This window comes from Rhinoderma darwinii, unplaced genomic scaffold, assembly GCF_050947455.1.
Source record: "Rhinoderma darwinii isolate aRhiDar2 unplaced genomic scaffold, aRhiDar2.hap1 Scaffold_675, whole genome shotgun sequence".
Lineage (NCBI taxonomy): Eukaryota > Metazoa > Chordata > Amphibia > Anura > Rhinodermatidae > Rhinoderma > Rhinoderma darwinii.
This window is the reverse complement of record NW_027464233.1, coordinates 95,947-112,095: the sequence shown is the minus strand read 5'-3', so window position 1 is coordinate 112,095 and position 16,149 is coordinate 95,947. Positions and strand designations below refer to the sequence as shown.

At 47.7% G+C, this 16,149-nt stretch overlaps 11 non-coding genes across 11 annotated transcripts; all 11 read right to left on the bottom strand.

Annotated features, from left to right (window-relative positions):
• Positions 1-1,104: 1,104 nt before the first annotated feature.
• On the bottom strand, positions 1,105-1,295 carry LOC142728323 (U2 spliceosomal RNA). Its single transcript, XR_012877481.1, has one exon. It is a non-coding gene; the product is annotated as a U2 spliceosomal RNA (small nuclear RNA).
• A 1,292-nt stretch (positions 1,296-2,587) lies between these two features.
• Positions 2,588-2,778, bottom strand: LOC142728397 (U2 spliceosomal RNA). The gene has a single exon (XR_012877547.1). It is a non-coding gene; the product is annotated as a U2 spliceosomal RNA (small nuclear RNA).
• Positions 2,779-4,074: 1,296 nt separating this feature from the next.
• On the bottom strand, positions 4,075-4,265 carry LOC142728322 (U2 spliceosomal RNA). The gene has a single exon (XR_012877480.1). It is a non-coding gene; the product is annotated as a U2 spliceosomal RNA (small nuclear RNA).
• Positions 4,266-5,545: 1,280 nt separating this feature from the next.
• Positions 5,546-5,736, bottom strand: LOC142728321 (U2 spliceosomal RNA). The gene has a single exon (XR_012877479.1). It is a non-coding gene; the product is annotated as a U2 spliceosomal RNA (small nuclear RNA).
• Positions 5,737-7,024: 1,288 nt separating this feature from the next.
• LOC142728320 (U2 spliceosomal RNA) lies at positions 7,025-7,215 on the bottom strand. The gene has a single exon (XR_012877478.1). It is a non-coding gene; the product is annotated as a U2 spliceosomal RNA (small nuclear RNA).
• Positions 7,216-8,503: 1,288 nt separating this feature from the next.
• On the bottom strand, positions 8,504-8,694 carry LOC142728318 (U2 spliceosomal RNA). The gene has a single exon (XR_012877476.1). It is a non-coding gene; the product is annotated as a U2 spliceosomal RNA (small nuclear RNA).
• A 1,300-nt stretch (positions 8,695-9,994) lies between these two features.
• On the bottom strand, positions 9,995-10,185 carry LOC142728389 (U2 spliceosomal RNA). The gene has a single exon (XR_012877540.1). It is a non-coding gene; the product is annotated as a U2 spliceosomal RNA (small nuclear RNA).
• A 1,284-nt stretch (positions 10,186-11,469) lies between these two features.
• LOC142728390 (U2 spliceosomal RNA) lies at positions 11,470-11,660 on the bottom strand. The gene has a single exon (XR_012877541.1). It is a non-coding gene; the product is annotated as a U2 spliceosomal RNA (small nuclear RNA).
• A 1,288-nt stretch (positions 11,661-12,948) lies between these two features.
• Positions 12,949-13,139, bottom strand: LOC142728317 (U2 spliceosomal RNA). Its single transcript, XR_012877475.1, has one exon. It is a non-coding gene; the product is annotated as a U2 spliceosomal RNA (small nuclear RNA).
• Positions 13,140-14,423: 1,284 nt separating this feature from the next.
• Positions 14,424-14,614, bottom strand: LOC142728316 (U2 spliceosomal RNA). The gene has a single exon (XR_012877474.1). It is a non-coding gene; the product is annotated as a U2 spliceosomal RNA (small nuclear RNA).
• Positions 14,615-15,910: 1,296 nt separating this feature from the next.
• On the bottom strand, positions 15,911-16,101 carry LOC142728315 (U2 spliceosomal RNA). Its single transcript, XR_012877473.1, has one exon. It is a non-coding gene; the product is annotated as a U2 spliceosomal RNA (small nuclear RNA).
• Between the last annotated feature and the right edge of the window lie 48 nt (positions 16,102-16,149).

Genomic DNA, 16,149 nt, shown 5'->3' with positions numbered 1-16,149 from the left:
GCACCACAATGCAGTGCTGAAAGAGGAGGAATCTACATAAAAACGCCTTCCTGGCAACGCCCAAATGCCCTGCTGCCATGCAGATAAACACTGGCAGCGGCAGCAAGTGCATGCCCACAGCCACCCCTTGTTCCTTCACACCTTGTATCAGCTGTAATCCAGTCCAGTCCAGTGCTGCCTGCTGAGCAGCACTGACCAACACTGCCTGGGCCCAGGCTTTTATCTCTGAGGCCCCATTATGATGTCAGAAAGCTGGCTCTGGAATCCTGAGGGCTCCACTATGACACGTGCAAAGTTCCGTCTGAACTTTATATAAGACGGTGAGGCTCAGTCAGTCACTCAGTGTTGCCTGAGAGGGCAACACTGCAACAGCCGGCCGCCAGGCTGTCTTTTTTTTGCACAGCTAGTTGCCTCCAGGAGGCCACAAGAGGGAGACAAGGGACTGCAAAATGGAAAATAGGCATCCACCAACTTTACAGACAACTTCTCCTTGCTCCTACAACCTCCATCCTTGCACAGTTTGTTATTCTTCTAGGTAACATAGTAACAAATCCAAATTGCTGCTCTCTTTGTAGGCAAGCAAGGCTTTGTTTCAACTGCAATTCTTACTTCTTCTTGAAATGTAGGGACGACAGTACATTCCATCACATCCATCTAGTGTACACAGGTAGGTCCATTGTGGCGGGCAGGCGAGCGGGCGGGCTGCTTTATTGGCTGTTTGCTGTTCCCCTACTCCACTCCACTATTTGACTGTTGTGCTGCATCAATCAATCAATCAATCAATCAATCAATCAATCAATCAATCAGTGGCTGGCTCAGGTGCAGCTCTTTAACTTACCTAAAAGGGAGGGCGGAGAGAAGACAAGGAAGGTGAATGAGGTGTTCCAATGTGAAATGCCGGAAACACAGAAACACAGACGACACACAACAAGAGGTGGCAATCTATTCATTAATTGCATTTAATCAATGAGCTCATTATCACTCATGCATTGTCCAACAGGTGTTGAAATAATGGGATTAAAAGGGGAGATCCCTTCAGAAAGACAGAAACAATAGCAAAGACAAAAAACACTTTTGGAATCTGCTTTTAGTCAACACATAAGGAAAGGGTGCACCGGTCCTGGAAATACTGCAATACCAGGTCAATGCGTGGAGTGGACAGAGCAAGCTCTATTTCCATCTCCCTGTTCTAAAAATCCATTTAATATATGGTCCCCAGATAGGGGACGTATCAGATATTAAACTGATAAGAACAGATACTACACTTGATCTTAGCCAAAAGGCCGAGAAGCGATAACCCGAACGGGCCGCGCGTTGCCCGAGCCTGCCCGATACTGCTGTTCAGCCCTTGCAGCGATTCAGCCTACTTCTAGGCAATTCCATGGGGCCCTGCAGGCTCACACACTCACAGCTACACGGGAGGTGAATAAAGGCCGGAGAGGAAGCCAGACAGGATTTGCTTCTTTTGCTTGCACCACAATGCAGTGCTGAAAGAGGAGGAATCTACATAAAAACGCCTTCCTGGCAACGCCCAAATGCCCTGCTGCCATGCAGATAAACACTGGCAGCGGCAGCAAGTGCATGCCCACAGCCACCCCTTGTTCCTTCACACCTTGTATCAGCTGTAATCCAGTCCAGTCCAGTGCTGCCTGCTGAGCAGCACTGACCAACACTGCCTGGGCCCAGGCTTTTATCTCTGAGGCCCCATTATGATGTCAGAAAGCTGGCTCTGGAATCCTGAGGGCTCCACTATGACACGTGCAAAGTTCCGTCTGAACTTTATATAAGACGGTGAGGCTCAGTCAGTCACTCAGTGTTGCCTGAGAGGGCAACACTGCAACAGCCGGCCGCCAGGCTGTCTTTTTTTTGCACAGCTAGTTGCCTCCAGGAGGCCACAAGAGGGAGACAAGGGACTGCAAAATGGAAAATAGGCATCCACCAACTTTACAGACAACTTCTCCTTGCTCCTACAACCTCCATCCTTGCACAGTTTGTTATTCTTCTAGGTAACATAGTAACAAATCCAAATTGCTGCTCTCTTTGTAGGCAAGCAAGGCTTTGTTGCAACTGCAATTCTTACTTCTTCTTGAAATGTAGGGACGACAGTACATTCCATCACATCCATCTAGTGTACACAGGTAGGTCCATTGTGGCGGGCAGGCGAGCGGGCGGGCTGCTTTATTGGCTGTTTGCTGTTCCCCTACTCCACTCCACTATTTGACTGTTGTGCTGCATCAATCAATCAATCAATCAATCAATCAATCAATCAATCAATCAATCAATCAATCAGTGGCTGGCTCAGGTGCAGCTCTTTAACTTACCTAAAAGGGAGGGCGGAGAGAAGACAAGGAAGGTGAATGAGGTGTTCCAATGTGAAATGCCGGAAACACAGAAACACAGACGACACACAACAAGAGGTGGCAATCTATTCATTAATTGCATTTAATCAATGAGCTCATTATCACTCATGCATTGTCCAACAGGTGTTGAAATAATGGGATTAAAAGGGGAGATCCCTTCAGAAAGACAGAAACAATAGCAAAGACAAAAAACACTTTTGGAATCTGCTTTTAGTCAACACATAAGGAAAGGGTGCACCGGTCCTGGAAATACTGCAATACCAGGTCAATGCGTGGAGTGGACAGAGCAAGCTCTATTTCCATCTCCCTGTTCTAAAAATCCATTTAATATATGGTCCCCAGATAGGGGACATATCAGATATTAAACTGATAAGAACAGATACTACACTTGATCTTAGCCAAAAGGCCGAGAAGCGATAACCCGAACGGGCCGCGCGTTGCCCGAGCCTGCCCGATACTGCTGTTCAGCCCTTGCAGCGATTCAGCCTACTTCTAGGCAATTCCATGGGGCCCTGCAGGCTCACACACTCACAGCTACACGGGAGGTGAATAAAGGCCGGAGAGGAAGCCAGACAGGATTTGCTTCTTTTGCTTGCACCACAATGCAGTGCTGAAAGAGGAGGAATCTACATAAAAACGCCTTCCTGGCAACGCCCAAATGCCCTGCTGCCATGCAGATAAACACTGGCAGCGGCAGCAAGTGCATGCCCACAGCCACCCCTTGTTCCTTCACACCTTGTATCAGCTGTAATCCAGTCCAGTCCAGTGCTGCCTGCTGAGCAGCACTGACCAACACTGCCTGGGCCCAGGCTTTTATCTCTGAGGCCCCATTATGATGTCAGAAAGCTGGCTCTGGAATCCTGAGGGCTCCACTATGACACGTGCAAAGTTCCGTCTGAACTTTATATAAGACGGTGAGGCTCAGTCAGTCACTCAGTGTTGCCTGAGAGGGCAACACTGCAACAGCCGGCCGCCAGGCTGTCTTTTTTTTGCACAGCTAGTTGCCTCCAGGAGGCCACAAGAGGGAGACAAGGGACTGCAAAATGGAAAATAGGCATCCACCAACTTTACAGACAACTTCTCCTTGCTCCTACAACCTCCATCCTTGCACAGTTTGTTATTCTTCTAGGTAACATAGTAACAAATCCAAATTGCTGCTCTCTTTGTAGGCAAGCAAGGCTTTGTTGCAACTGCAATTCTTACTTCTTCTTGAAATGTAGGGACGACAGTACATTCCATCACATCCATCTAGTGTACACAGGTAGGTCCATTGTGGCGGGCAGGCGAGCGGGCGGGCTGCTTTATTGGCTGTTTGCTGTTCCCCTACTCCACTCCACTATTTGACTGTTGTGCTGCATCAATCAATCAATCAATCAATCAATCAATCAATCAATCAATCAATCAATCAATCAATCAGTGGCTGGCTCAGGTGCAGCTCTTTAACTTACCTAAAAGGGAGGGCGGAGAGAAGACAAGGAAGGTGAATGAGGTGTTCCAATGTGAAATGCCGGAAACACAGAAACACAGACGACACACAACAAGAGGTGGCAATCTATTCATTAATTGCATTTAATCAATGAGCTCATTATCACTCATGCATTGTCCAACAGGTGTTGAAATAATGGGATTAAAAGGGGAGATCCCTTCAGAAAGACAGAAACAATAGCAAAGACAAAAAACACTTTTGGAATCTGCTTTTAGTCAACACATAAGGAAAGGGTGCACCGGTCCTGGAAATACTGCAATACCAGGTCAATGCGTGGAGTGGACAGAGCAAGCTCTATTTCCATCTCCCTGTTCTAAAAATCCATTTAATATATGGTCCCCAGATAGGGGACGTATCAGATATTAAACTGATAAGAACAGATACTACACTTGATCTTAGCCAAAAGGCCGAGAAGCGATAACCCGAACGGGCCGCGCGTTGCCCGAGCCTGCCCGATACTGCTGTTCAGCCCTTGCAGCGATTCAGCCTACTTCTAGGCAATTCCATGGGGCCCTGCAGGCTCACACACTCACAGCTACACGGGAGGTGAATAAAGGCCGGAGAGGAAGCCAGACAGGATTTGCTTCTTTTGCTTGCACCACAATGCAGTGCTGAAAGAGGAGGAATCTACATAAAAACGCCTTCCTGGCAACGCCCAAATGCCCTGCTGCCATGCAGATAAACACTGGCAGCGGCAGCAAGTGCATGCCCACAGCCACCCCTTGTTCCTTCACACCTTGTATCAGCTGTAATCCAGTCCAGTCCAGTGCTGCCTGCTGAGCAGCACTGACCAACACTGCCTGGGCCCAGGCTTTTATCTCTGAGGCCCCATTATGATGTCAGAAAGCTGGCTCTGGAATCCTGAGGGCTCCACTATGACACGTGCAAAGTTCCGTCTGAACTTTATATAAGACGGTGAGGCTCAGTCAGTCACTCAGTGTTGCCTGAGAGGGCAACACTGCAACAGCCGGCCGCCAGGCTGTCTTTTTTTTGCACAGCTAGTTGCCTCCAGGAGGCCACAAGAGGGAGACAAGGGACTGCAAAATGGAAAATAGGCATCCACCAACTTTACAGACAACTTCTCCTTGCTCCTACAACCTCCATCCTTGCACAGTTTGTTATTCTTCTAGGTAACATAGTAACAAATCCAAATTGCTGCTCTCTTTGTAGGCAAGCAAGGCTTTGTTTCAACTGCAATTCTTACTTCTTCTTGAAATGTAGGGACGACAGTACATTCCATCACATCCATCTAGTGTACACAGGTAGGTCCATTGTGGCGGGCAGGCGAGCGGGCGGGCTGCTTTATTGGCTGTTTGCTGTTCCCCTACTCCACTCCACTATTTGACTGTTGTGCTGCATCAATCAATCAATCAATCAATCAATCAATCAATCAATCAATCAGTGGCTGGCTCAGGTGCAGCTCTTTAACTTACCTAAAAGGGAGGGCGGAGAGAAGACAAGGAAGGTGAATGAGGTGTTCCAATGTGAAATGCCGGAAACACAGAAACACAGACGACACACAACAAGAGGTGGCAATCTATTCATTAATTGCATTTAATCAATGAGCTCATTATCACTCATGCATTGTCCAACAGGTGTTGAAATAATGGGATTAAAAGGGGAGATCCCTTCAGAAAGACAGAAACAATAGCAAAGACAAAAAACACTTTTGGAATCTGCTTTTAGTCAACACATAAGGAAAGGGTGCACCGGTCCTGGAAATACTGCAATACCAGGTCAATGCGTGGAGTGGACAGAGCAAGCTCTATTTCCATCTCCCTGTTCTAAAAATCCATTTAATATATGGTCCCCAGATAGGGGACGTATCAGATATTAAACTGATAAGAACAGATACTACACTTGATCTTAGCCAAAAGGCCGAGAAGCGATAACCCGAACGGGCCGCGCGTTGCCCGAGCCTGCCCGATACTGCTGTTCAGCCCTTGCAGCGATTCAGCCTACTTCTAGGCAATTCCATGGGGCCCTGCAGGCTCACACACTCACAGCTACACGGGAGGTGAATAAAGGCCGGAGAGGAAGCCAGACAGGATTTGCTTCTTTTGCTTGCACCACAATGCAGTGCTGAAAGAGGAGGAATCTACATAAAAACGCCTTCCTGGCAACGCCCAAATGCCCTGCTGCCATGCAGATAAACACTGGCAGCGGCAGCAAGTGCATGCCCACAGCCACCCCTTGTTCCTTCACACCTTGTATCAGCTGTAATCCAGTCCAGTCCAGTGCTGCCTGCTGAGCAGCACTGACCAACACTGCCTGGGCCCAGGCTTTTATCTCTGAGGCCCCATTATGATGTCAGAAAGCTGGCTCTGGAATCCTGAGGGCTCCACTATGACACGTGCAAAGTTCCGTCTGAACTTTATATAAGACGGTGAGGCTCAGTCAGTCACTCAGTGTTGCCTGAGAGGGCAACACTGCAACAGCCGGCCGCCAGGCTGTCTTTTTTTTGCACAGCTAGTTGCCTCCAGGAGGCCACAAGAGGGAGACAAGGGACTGCAAAATGGAAAATAGGCATCCACCAACTTTACAGACAACTTCTCCTTGCTCCTACAACCTCCATCCTTGCACAGTTTGTTATTCTTCTAGGTAACATAGTAACAAATCCAAATTGCTGCTCTCTTTGTAGGCAAGCAAGGCTTTGTTGCAACTGCAATTCTTACTTCTTCTTGAAATGTAGGGACGACAGTACATTCCATCACATCCATCTAGTGTACACAGGTAGGTCCATTGTGGCGGGCAGGCGAGCGGGCGGGCTGCTTTATTGGCTGTTTGCTGTTCCCCTACTCCACTCCACTATTTGACTGTTGTGCTGCATCAATCAATCAATCAATCAATCAATCAATCAATCAATCAATCAATCAATCAGTGGCTGGCTCAGGTGCAGCTCTTTAACTTACCTAAAAGGGAGGGCGGAGAGAAGACAAGGAAGGTGAATGAGGTGTTCCAATGTGAAATGCCGGAAACACAGAAACACAGACGACACACAACAAGAGGTGGCAATCTATTCATTAATTGCATTTAATCAATGAGCTCATTATCACTCATGCATTGTCCAACAGGTGTTGAAATAATGGGATTAAAAGGGGAGATCCCTTCAGAAAGACAGAAACAATAGCAAAGACAAAAAACACTTTTGGAATCTGCTTTTAGTCAACACATAAGGAAAGGGTGCACCGGTCCTGGAAATACTGCAATACCAGGTCAATGCGTGGAGTGGACAGAGCAAGCTCTATTTCCATCTCCCTGTTCTAAAAATCCATTTAATATATGGTCCCCAGATAGGGGACGTATCAGATATTAAACTGATAAGAACAGATACTACACTTGATCTTAGCCAAAAGGCCGAGAAGCGATAACCCGAACGGGCCGCGCGTTGCCCGAGCCTGCCCGATACTGCTGTTCAGCCCTTGCAGCGATTCAGCCTACTTCTAGGCAATTCCATGGGGCCCTGCAGGCTCACACACTCACAGCTACACGGGAGGTGAATAAAGGCCGGAGAGGAAGCCAGACAGGATTTGCTTCTTTTGCTTGCACCACAATGCAGTGCTGAAAGAGGAGGAATCTACATAAAAACGCCTTCCTGGCAACGCCCAAATGCCCTGCTGCCATGCAGATAAACACTGGCAGCGGCAGCAAGTGCATGCCCACAGCCACCCCTTGTTCCTTCACACCTTGTATCAGCTGTAATCCAGTCCAGTCCAGTGCTGCCTGCTGAGCAGCACTGACCAACACTGCCTGGGCCCAGGCTTTTATCTCTGAGGCCCCATTATGATGTCAGAAAGCTGGCTCTGGAATCCTGAGGGCTCCACTATGACACGTGCAAAGTTCCGTCTGAACTTTATATAAGACGGTGAGGCTCAGTCAGTCACTCAGTGTTGCCTGAGAGGGCAACACTGCAACAGCCGGCCGCCAGGCTGTCTTTTTTTTGCACAGCTAGTTGCCTCCAGGAGGCCACAAGAGGGAGACAAGGGACTGCAAAATGGAAAATAGGCATCCACCAACTTTACAGACAACTTCTCCTTGCTCCTACAACCTCCATCCTTGCACAGTTTGTTATTCTTCTAGGTAACATAGTAACAAATCCAAATTGCTGCTCTCTTTGTAGGCAAGCAAGGCTTTGTTGCAACTGCAATTCTTACTTCTTCTTGAAATGTAGGGACGACAGTACATTCCATCACATCCATCTAGTGTACACAGGTAGGTCCATTGTGGCGGGCAGGCGAGCGGGCGGGCTGCTTTATTGGCTGTTTGCTGTTCCCCTACTCCACTCCACTATTTGACTGTTGTGCTGCATCAATCAATCAATCAATCAATCAATCAATCAATCAATCAATCAATCAATCAGTGGCTGGCTCAGGTGCAGCTCTTTAACTTACCTAAAAGGGAGGGCGGAGAGAAGACAAGGAAGGTGAATGAGGTGTTCCAATGTGAAATGCCGGAAACACAGAAACACAGACGACACACAACAAGAGGTGGCAATCTATTCATTAATTGCATTTAATCAATGAGCTCATTATCACTCATGCATTGTCCAACAGGTGTTGAAATAATGGGATTAAAAGGGGAGATCCCTTCAGAAAGACAGAAACAATAGCAAAGACAAAAAACACTTTTGGAATCTGCTTTTAGTCAACACATAAGGAAAGGGTGCACCGGTCCTGGAAATACTGCAATACCAGGTCAATGCGTGGAGTGGACAGAGCAAGCTCTATTTCCATCTCCCTGTTCTAAAAATCCATTTAATATATGGTCCCCAGATAGGGGACGTATCAGATATTAAACTGATAAGAACAGATACTACACTTGATCTTAGCCAAAAGGCCGAGAAGCGATAACCCGAACGGGCCGCGCGTTGCCCGAGCCTGCCCGATACTGCTGTTCAGCCCTTGCAGCGATTCAGCCTACTTCTAGGCAATTCCATGGGGCCCTGCAGGCTCACACACTCACAGCTACACGGGAGGTGAATAAAGGCCGGAGAGGAAGCCAGACAGGATTTGCTTCTTTTGCTTGCACCACAATGCAGTGCTGAAAGAGGAGGAATCTACATAAAAACGCCTTCCTGGCAACGCCCAAATGCCCTGCTGCCATGCAGATAAACACTGGCAGCGGCAGCAAGTGCATGCCCACAGCCACCCCTTGTTCCTTCACACCTTGTATCAGCTGTAATCCAGTCCAGTCCAGTGCTGCCTGCTGAGCAGCACTGACCAACACTGCCTGGGCCCAGGCTTTTATCTCTGAGGCCCCATTATGATGTCAGAAAGCTGGCTCTGGAATCCTGAGGGCTCCACTATGACACGTGCAAAGTTCCGTCTGAACTTTATATAAGACGGTGAGGCTCAGTCAGTCACTCAGTGTTGCCTGAGAGGGCAACACTGCAACAGCCGGCCGCCAGGCTGTCTTTTTTTTGCACAGCTAGTTGCCTCCAGGAGGCCACAAGAGGGAGACAAGGGACTGCAAAATGGAAAATAGGCATCCACCAACTTTACAGACAACTTCTCCTTGCTCCTACAACCTCCATCCTTGCACAGTTTGTTATTCTTCTAGGTAACATAGTAACAAATCCAAATTGCTGCTCTCTTTGTAGGCAAGCAAGGCTTTGTTGCAACTGCAATTCTTACTTCTTCTTGAAATGTAGGGACGACAGTACATTCCATCACATCCATCTAGTGTACACAGGTAGGTCCATTGTGGCGGGCAGGCGAGCGGGCGGGCTGCTTTATTGGCTGTTTGCTGTTCCCCTACTCCACTCCACTATTTGACTGTTGTGCTGCATCAATCAATCAATCAATCAATCAATCAATCAATCAATCAATCAATCAATCAATCAATCAATCAGTGGCTGGCTCAGGTGCAGCTCTTTAACTTACCTAAAAGGGAGGGCGGAGAGAAGACAAGGAAGGTGAATGAGGTGTTCCAATGTGAAATGCCGGAAACACAGAAACACAGACGACACACAACAAGAGGTGGCAATCTATTCATTAATTGCATTTAATCAATGAGCTCATTATCACTCATGCATTGTCCAACAGGTGTTGAAATAATGGGATTAAAAGGGGAGATCCCTTCAGAAAGACAGAAACAATAGCAAAGACAAAAAACACTTTTGGAATCTGCTTTTAGTCAACACATAAGGAAAGGGTGCACCGGTCCTGGAAATACTGCAATACCAGGTCAATGCGTGGAGTGGACAGAGCAAGCTCTATTTCCATCTCCCTGTTCTAAAAATCCATTTAATATATGATCCCCAGATAGGGGACGTATCAGATATTAAACTGATAAGAACAGATACTACACTTGATCTTAGCCAAAAGGCCGAGAAGCGATAACCCGAACGGGCCGCGCGTTGCCCGAGCCTGCCCGATACTGCTGTTCAGCCCTTGCAGCGATTCAGCCTACTTCTAGGCAATTCCATGGGGCCCTGCAGGCTCACACACTCACAGCTACACGGGAGGTGAATAAAGGCCGGAGAGGAAGCCAGACAGGATTTGCTTCTTTTGCTTGCACCACAATGCAGTGCTGAAAGAGGAGGAATCTACATAAAAACGCCTTCCTGGCAACGCCCAAATGCCCTGCTGCCATGCAGATAAACACTGGCAGCGGCAGCAAGTGCATGCCCACAGCCACCCCTTGTTCCTTCACACCTTGTATCAGCTGTAATCCAGTCCAGTCCAGTGCTGCCTGCTGAGCAGCACTGACCAACACTGCCTGGGCCCAGGCTTTTATCTCTGAGGCCCCATTATGATGTCAGAAAGCTGGCTCTGGAATCCTGAGGGCTCCACTATGACACGTGCAAAGTTCCGTCTGAACTTTATATAAGACGGTGAGGCTCAGTCAGTCACTCAGTGTTGCCTGAGAGGGCAACACTGCAACAGCCGGCCGCCAGGCTGTCTTTTTTTTGCACAGCTAGTTGCCTCCAGGAGGCCACAAGAGGGAGACAAGGGACTGCAAAATGGAAAATAGGCATCCACCAACTTTACAGACAACTTCTCCTTGCTCCTACAACCTCCATCCTTGCACAGTTTGTTATTCTTCTAGGTAACATAGTAACAAATCCAAATTGCTGCTCTCTTTGTAGGCAAGCAAGGCTTTGTTGCAACTGCAATTCTTACTTCTTCTTGAAATGTAGGGACGACAGTACATTCCATCACATCCATCTAGTGTACACAGGTAGGTCCATTGTGGCGGGCAGGCGAGCGGGCGGGCTGCTTTATTGGCTGTTTGCTGTTCCCCTACTCCACTCCACTATTTGACTGTTGTGCTGCATCAATCAATCAATCAATCAATCAATCAATCAATCAATCAATCAATCAGTGGCTGGCTCAGGTGCAGCTCTTTAACTTACCTAAAAGGGAGGGCGGAGAGAAGACAAGGAAGGTGAATGAGGTGTTCCAATGTGAAATGCCGGAAACACAGAAACACAGACGACACACAACAAGAGGTGGCAATCTATTCATTAATTGCATTTAATCAATGAGCTCATTATCACTCATGCATTGTCCAACAGGTGTTGAAATAATGGGATTAAAAGGGGAGATCCCTTCAGAAAGACAGAAACAATAGCAAAGACAAAAAACACTTTTGGAATCTGCTTTTAGTCAACACATAAGGAAAGGGTGCACCGGTCCTGGAAATACTGCAATACCAGGTCAATGCGTGGAGTGGACAGAGCAAGCTCTATTTCCATCTCCCTGTTCTAAAAAGCCATTTAATATATGGTCCCCAGATAGGGGACGTATCAGATATTAAACTGATAAGAACAGATACTACACTTGATCTTAGCCAAAAGGCCGAGAAGCGATAACCCGAACGGGCCGCGCGTTGCCCGAGCCTGCCCGATACTGCTGTTCAGCCCTTGCAGCGATTCAGCCTACTTCCAATTCCATGGGGCCCTGCAGGCTCACACACTCACAGCTACACGGGAGGTGAATAAAGGCCGGAGAGGAAGCCAGACAGGATTTGCTTCTTTTGCTTGCACCACAATGCAGTGCTGAAAGAGGAGGAATCTACATAAAAACGCCTTCCTGGCAACGCCCAAATGCCCTGCTGCCATGCAGATAAACACTGGCAGCGGCAGCAAGTGCATGCCCACAGCCACCCCTTGTTCCTTCACACCTTGTATCAGCTGTAATCCAGTCCAGTCCAGTGCTGCCTGCTGAGCAGCACTGACCAACACTGCCTGGGCCCAGGCTTTTATCTCTGAGGCCCCATTATGATGTCAGAAAGCTGGCTCTGGAATCCTGAGGGCTCCACTATGACACGTGCAAAGTTCCGTCTGAACTTTATATAAGACGGTGAGGCTCAGTCAGTCACTCAGTGTTGCCTGAGAGGGCAACACTGCAACAGCCGGCCGCCAGGCTGTCTTTTTTTTGCACAGCTAGTTGCCTCCAGGAGGCCACAAGAGGGAGACAAGGGACTGCAAAATGGAAAATAGGCATCCACCAACTTTACAGACAACTTCTCCTTGCTCCTACAACCTCCATCCTTGCACAGTTTGTTATTCTTCTAGGTAACATAGTAACAAATCCAAATTGCTGCTCTCTTTGTAGGCAAGCAAGGCTTTGTTGCAACTGCAATTCTTACTTCTTCTTGAAATGTAGGGACGACAGTACATTCCATCACATCCATCTAGTGTACACAGGTAGGTCCATTGTGGCGGGCAGGCGAGCGGGCGGGCTGCTTTATTGGCTGTTTGCTGTTCCCCTACTCCACTCCACTATTTGACTGTTGTGCTGCATCAATCAATCAATCAATCAATCAATCAATCAATCAATCAATCAATCAATCAATCAGTGGCTGGCTCAGGTGCAGCTCTTTAACTTACCTAAAAGGGAGGGCGGAGAGAAGACAAGGAAGGTGAATGAGGTGTTCCAATGTGAAATGCCGGAAACACAGAAACACAGACGACACACAACAAGAGGTGGCAATCTATTCATTAATTGCATTTAATCAATGAGCTCATTATCACTCATGCATTGTCCAACAGGTGTTGAAATAATGGGATTAAAAGGGGAGATCCCTTCAGAAAGACAGAAACAATAGCAAAGACAAAAAACACTTTTGGAATCTGCTTTTAGTCAACACATAAGGAAAGGGTGCACCGGTCCTGGAAATACTGCAATACCAGGTCAATGCGTGGAGTGGACAGAGCAAGCTCTATTTCCATCTCCCTGTTCTAAAAATCCATTTAATATATGGTCCCCAGATAGGGGACGTATCAGATATTAAACTGATAAGAACAGATACTACACTTGATCTTAGCCAAAAGGCCGAGAAGCGATAACCCGAACGGGCCGCGCGTTGCCCGAGCCTGCCCGATACTGCTGTTCAGCCCTTGCAGCGATTCAGCCTACTTCTAGGCAATTCCATGGGGCCCTGCAGGCTCACACACTCACAGCTACACGGGAGGTGAATAAAGGCCGGAGAGGAAGCCAGACAGGATTTGCTTCTTTTGCTTGCACCACAATGCAGTGCTGAAAGAGGAGGAATCTACATAAAAACGCCTTCCTGGCAACGCCCAAATGCCCTGCTGCCATGCAGATAAACACTGGCAGCGGCAGCAAGTGCATGCCCACAGCCACCCCTTGTTCCTTCACACCTTGTATCAGCTGTAATCCAGTCCAGTCCAGTGCTGCCTGCTGAGCAGCACTGACCAACACTGCCTGGGCCCAGGCTTTTATCTCTGAGGCCCCATTATGATGTCAGAAAGCTGGCTCTGGAATCCTGAGGGCTCCACTATGACACGTGCAAAGTTCCGTCTGAACTTTATATAAGACGGTGAGGCTCAGTCAGTCACTCAGTGTTGCCTGAGAGGGCAACACTGCAACAGCCGGCCGCCAGGCTGTCTTTTTTTTGCACAGCTAGTTGCCTCCAGGAGGCCACAAGAGGGAGACAAGGGACTGCAAAATGGAAAATAGGCATCCACCAACTTTACAGACAACTTCTCCTTGCTCCTACAACCTCCATCCTTGCACAGTTTGTTATTCTTCTAGGTAACATAGTAACAAATCCAAATTGCTGCTCTCTTTGTAGGCAAGCAAGGCTTTGTTGCAACTGCAATTCTTACTTCTTCTTGAAATGTAGGGACGACAGTACATTCCATCACATCCATCTAGTGTACACAGGTAGGTCCATTGTGGCGGGCAGGCGAGCGGGCGGGCTGCTTTATTGGCTGTTTGCTGTTCCCCTACTCCACTCCACTATTTGACTGTTGTGCTGCATCAATCAATCAATCAATCAATCAATCAATCAATCAATCAATCAATCAGTGGCTGGCTCAGGTGCAGCTCTTTAACTTACCTAAAAGGGAGGGCGGAGAGAAGACAAGGAAGGTGAATGAGGTGTTCCAATGTGAAATGCCGGAAACACAGAAACACAGACGACACACAACAAGAGGTGGCAATCTATTCATTAATTGCATTTAATCAATGAGCTCATTATCACTCATGCATTGTCCAACAGGTGTTGAAATAATGGGATTAAAAGGGGAGATCCCTTCAGAAAGACAGAAACAATAGCAAAGACAAAAAACACTTTTGGAATCTGCTTTTAGTCAACACATAAGGAAAGGGTGCACCGGTCCTGGAAATACTGCAATACCAGGTCAATGCGTGGAGTGGACAGAGCAAGCTCTATTTCCATCTCCCTGTTCTAAAAATCCATTTAATATATGGTCCCCAGATAGGGGACGTATCAGATATTAAACTGATAAGAACAGATACTACACTTGATCTTAGCCAAAAGGCCGAGAAGCGATAACCCGAACGGGCCGCGCGTTGCCCGAGCCTGCCCGATACTGCTGTTCAGCCCTTGCAGCGATTCAGCCTACTTCTAGGCAATTCCATGGGGCCCTGCAGGCTCACACACTCACAGCTACACGGGAGGTGAATAAAGGCCGGAGAGGAAGCCAGACAGGATTTGCTTCTTTTGCTTGCACCACAATGCAGTGCTGAAAGAGGAGGAATCTACATAAAAACGCCTTCCTGGCAACGCCCAAATGCCCTGCTGCCATGCAGATAAACACTGGCAGCGGCAGCAAGTGCATGCCCACAGCCACCCCTTGTTCATTCACACCTTGTATCAGCTGTAATCCAGTCCAGTCCAGTGCTGCCTGCTGAGCAGCACTGACCAACACTGCCTGGGCCCAGGCTTTTATCTCTGAGGCCCCATTATGATGTCAGAAAGCTGGCTCTGGAATCCTGAGGGCTCCACTATGACACGTGCAAAGTTCCGTCTGAACTTTATATAAGACGGTGAGGCTCAGTCAGTCACTCAGTGTTGCCTGAGAGGGCAACACTGCAACAGCCGGCCGCCAGGCTGTCTTTTTTTTGCACAGCTAGTTGCCTCCAGGAGGCCACAAGAGGGAGACAAGGGACTGCAAAATGGAAAATAGGCATCCACCAACTTTACAGACAACTTCTCCTTGCTCCTACAACCTCCATCCTTGCACAGTTTGTTATTCTTCTAGGTAACATAGTAACAAATCCAAATTGCTGCTCTCTTTGTAGGCAAGCAAGGCTTTGTTGCAACTGCAATTCTTACTTCTTCTTGAAATGTAGGGACGACAGTACATTCCATCACATCCATCTAGTGTACACAGGTAGGTCCATTGTGGCGGGCAGGCGAGCGGGCGGGCTGCTTTATTGGCTGTTTGCTGTTCCCCTACTCCACTCCACTATTTGACTGTTGTGCTGCATCAATCAATCAATCAATCAATCAATCAATCAATCAATCAATCAATCAATCAATCAATCAGTGGCTGGCTCAGGTGCAGCTCTTTAACTTACCTAAAAGGGAGGGCGGAGAGAAGACAAGGAAGGTGAATGAGGTGTTCCAATGTGAAATGCCGGAAACACAGAAACACAGACGACACACAACAAGAGGTGGCAATCTATTCATTAATTGCATTTAATCAATGAGCTCATTATCACTCATGCATTGTCCAACAGGTGTTGAAATAATGGGATTAAAAGGGGAGATCCCTTCAGAAAGACAGAAACAATAGCAAAGACAAAAAACACTTTTGGAATCTGCTTTTAGTCAACACATAAGGAAAGGGTGCACCGGTCCTGGAAATACTGCAATACCAGGTCAATGCGTGGAGTGGACAGAGCAAGCTCTATTTCCATCTCCCTGTTCTAAAAATCCATTTAATATATGGTCCCCAGATAGGGGACGTATCAGATATTAAACTGATAAGAACAGATACTACACTTGATCTTAGCCAAAAGGCCGAGAAGCGATAACCCGAACGGGCCGCGCGTTGCCCGAGCCTGCCCGATACTGCTGTTC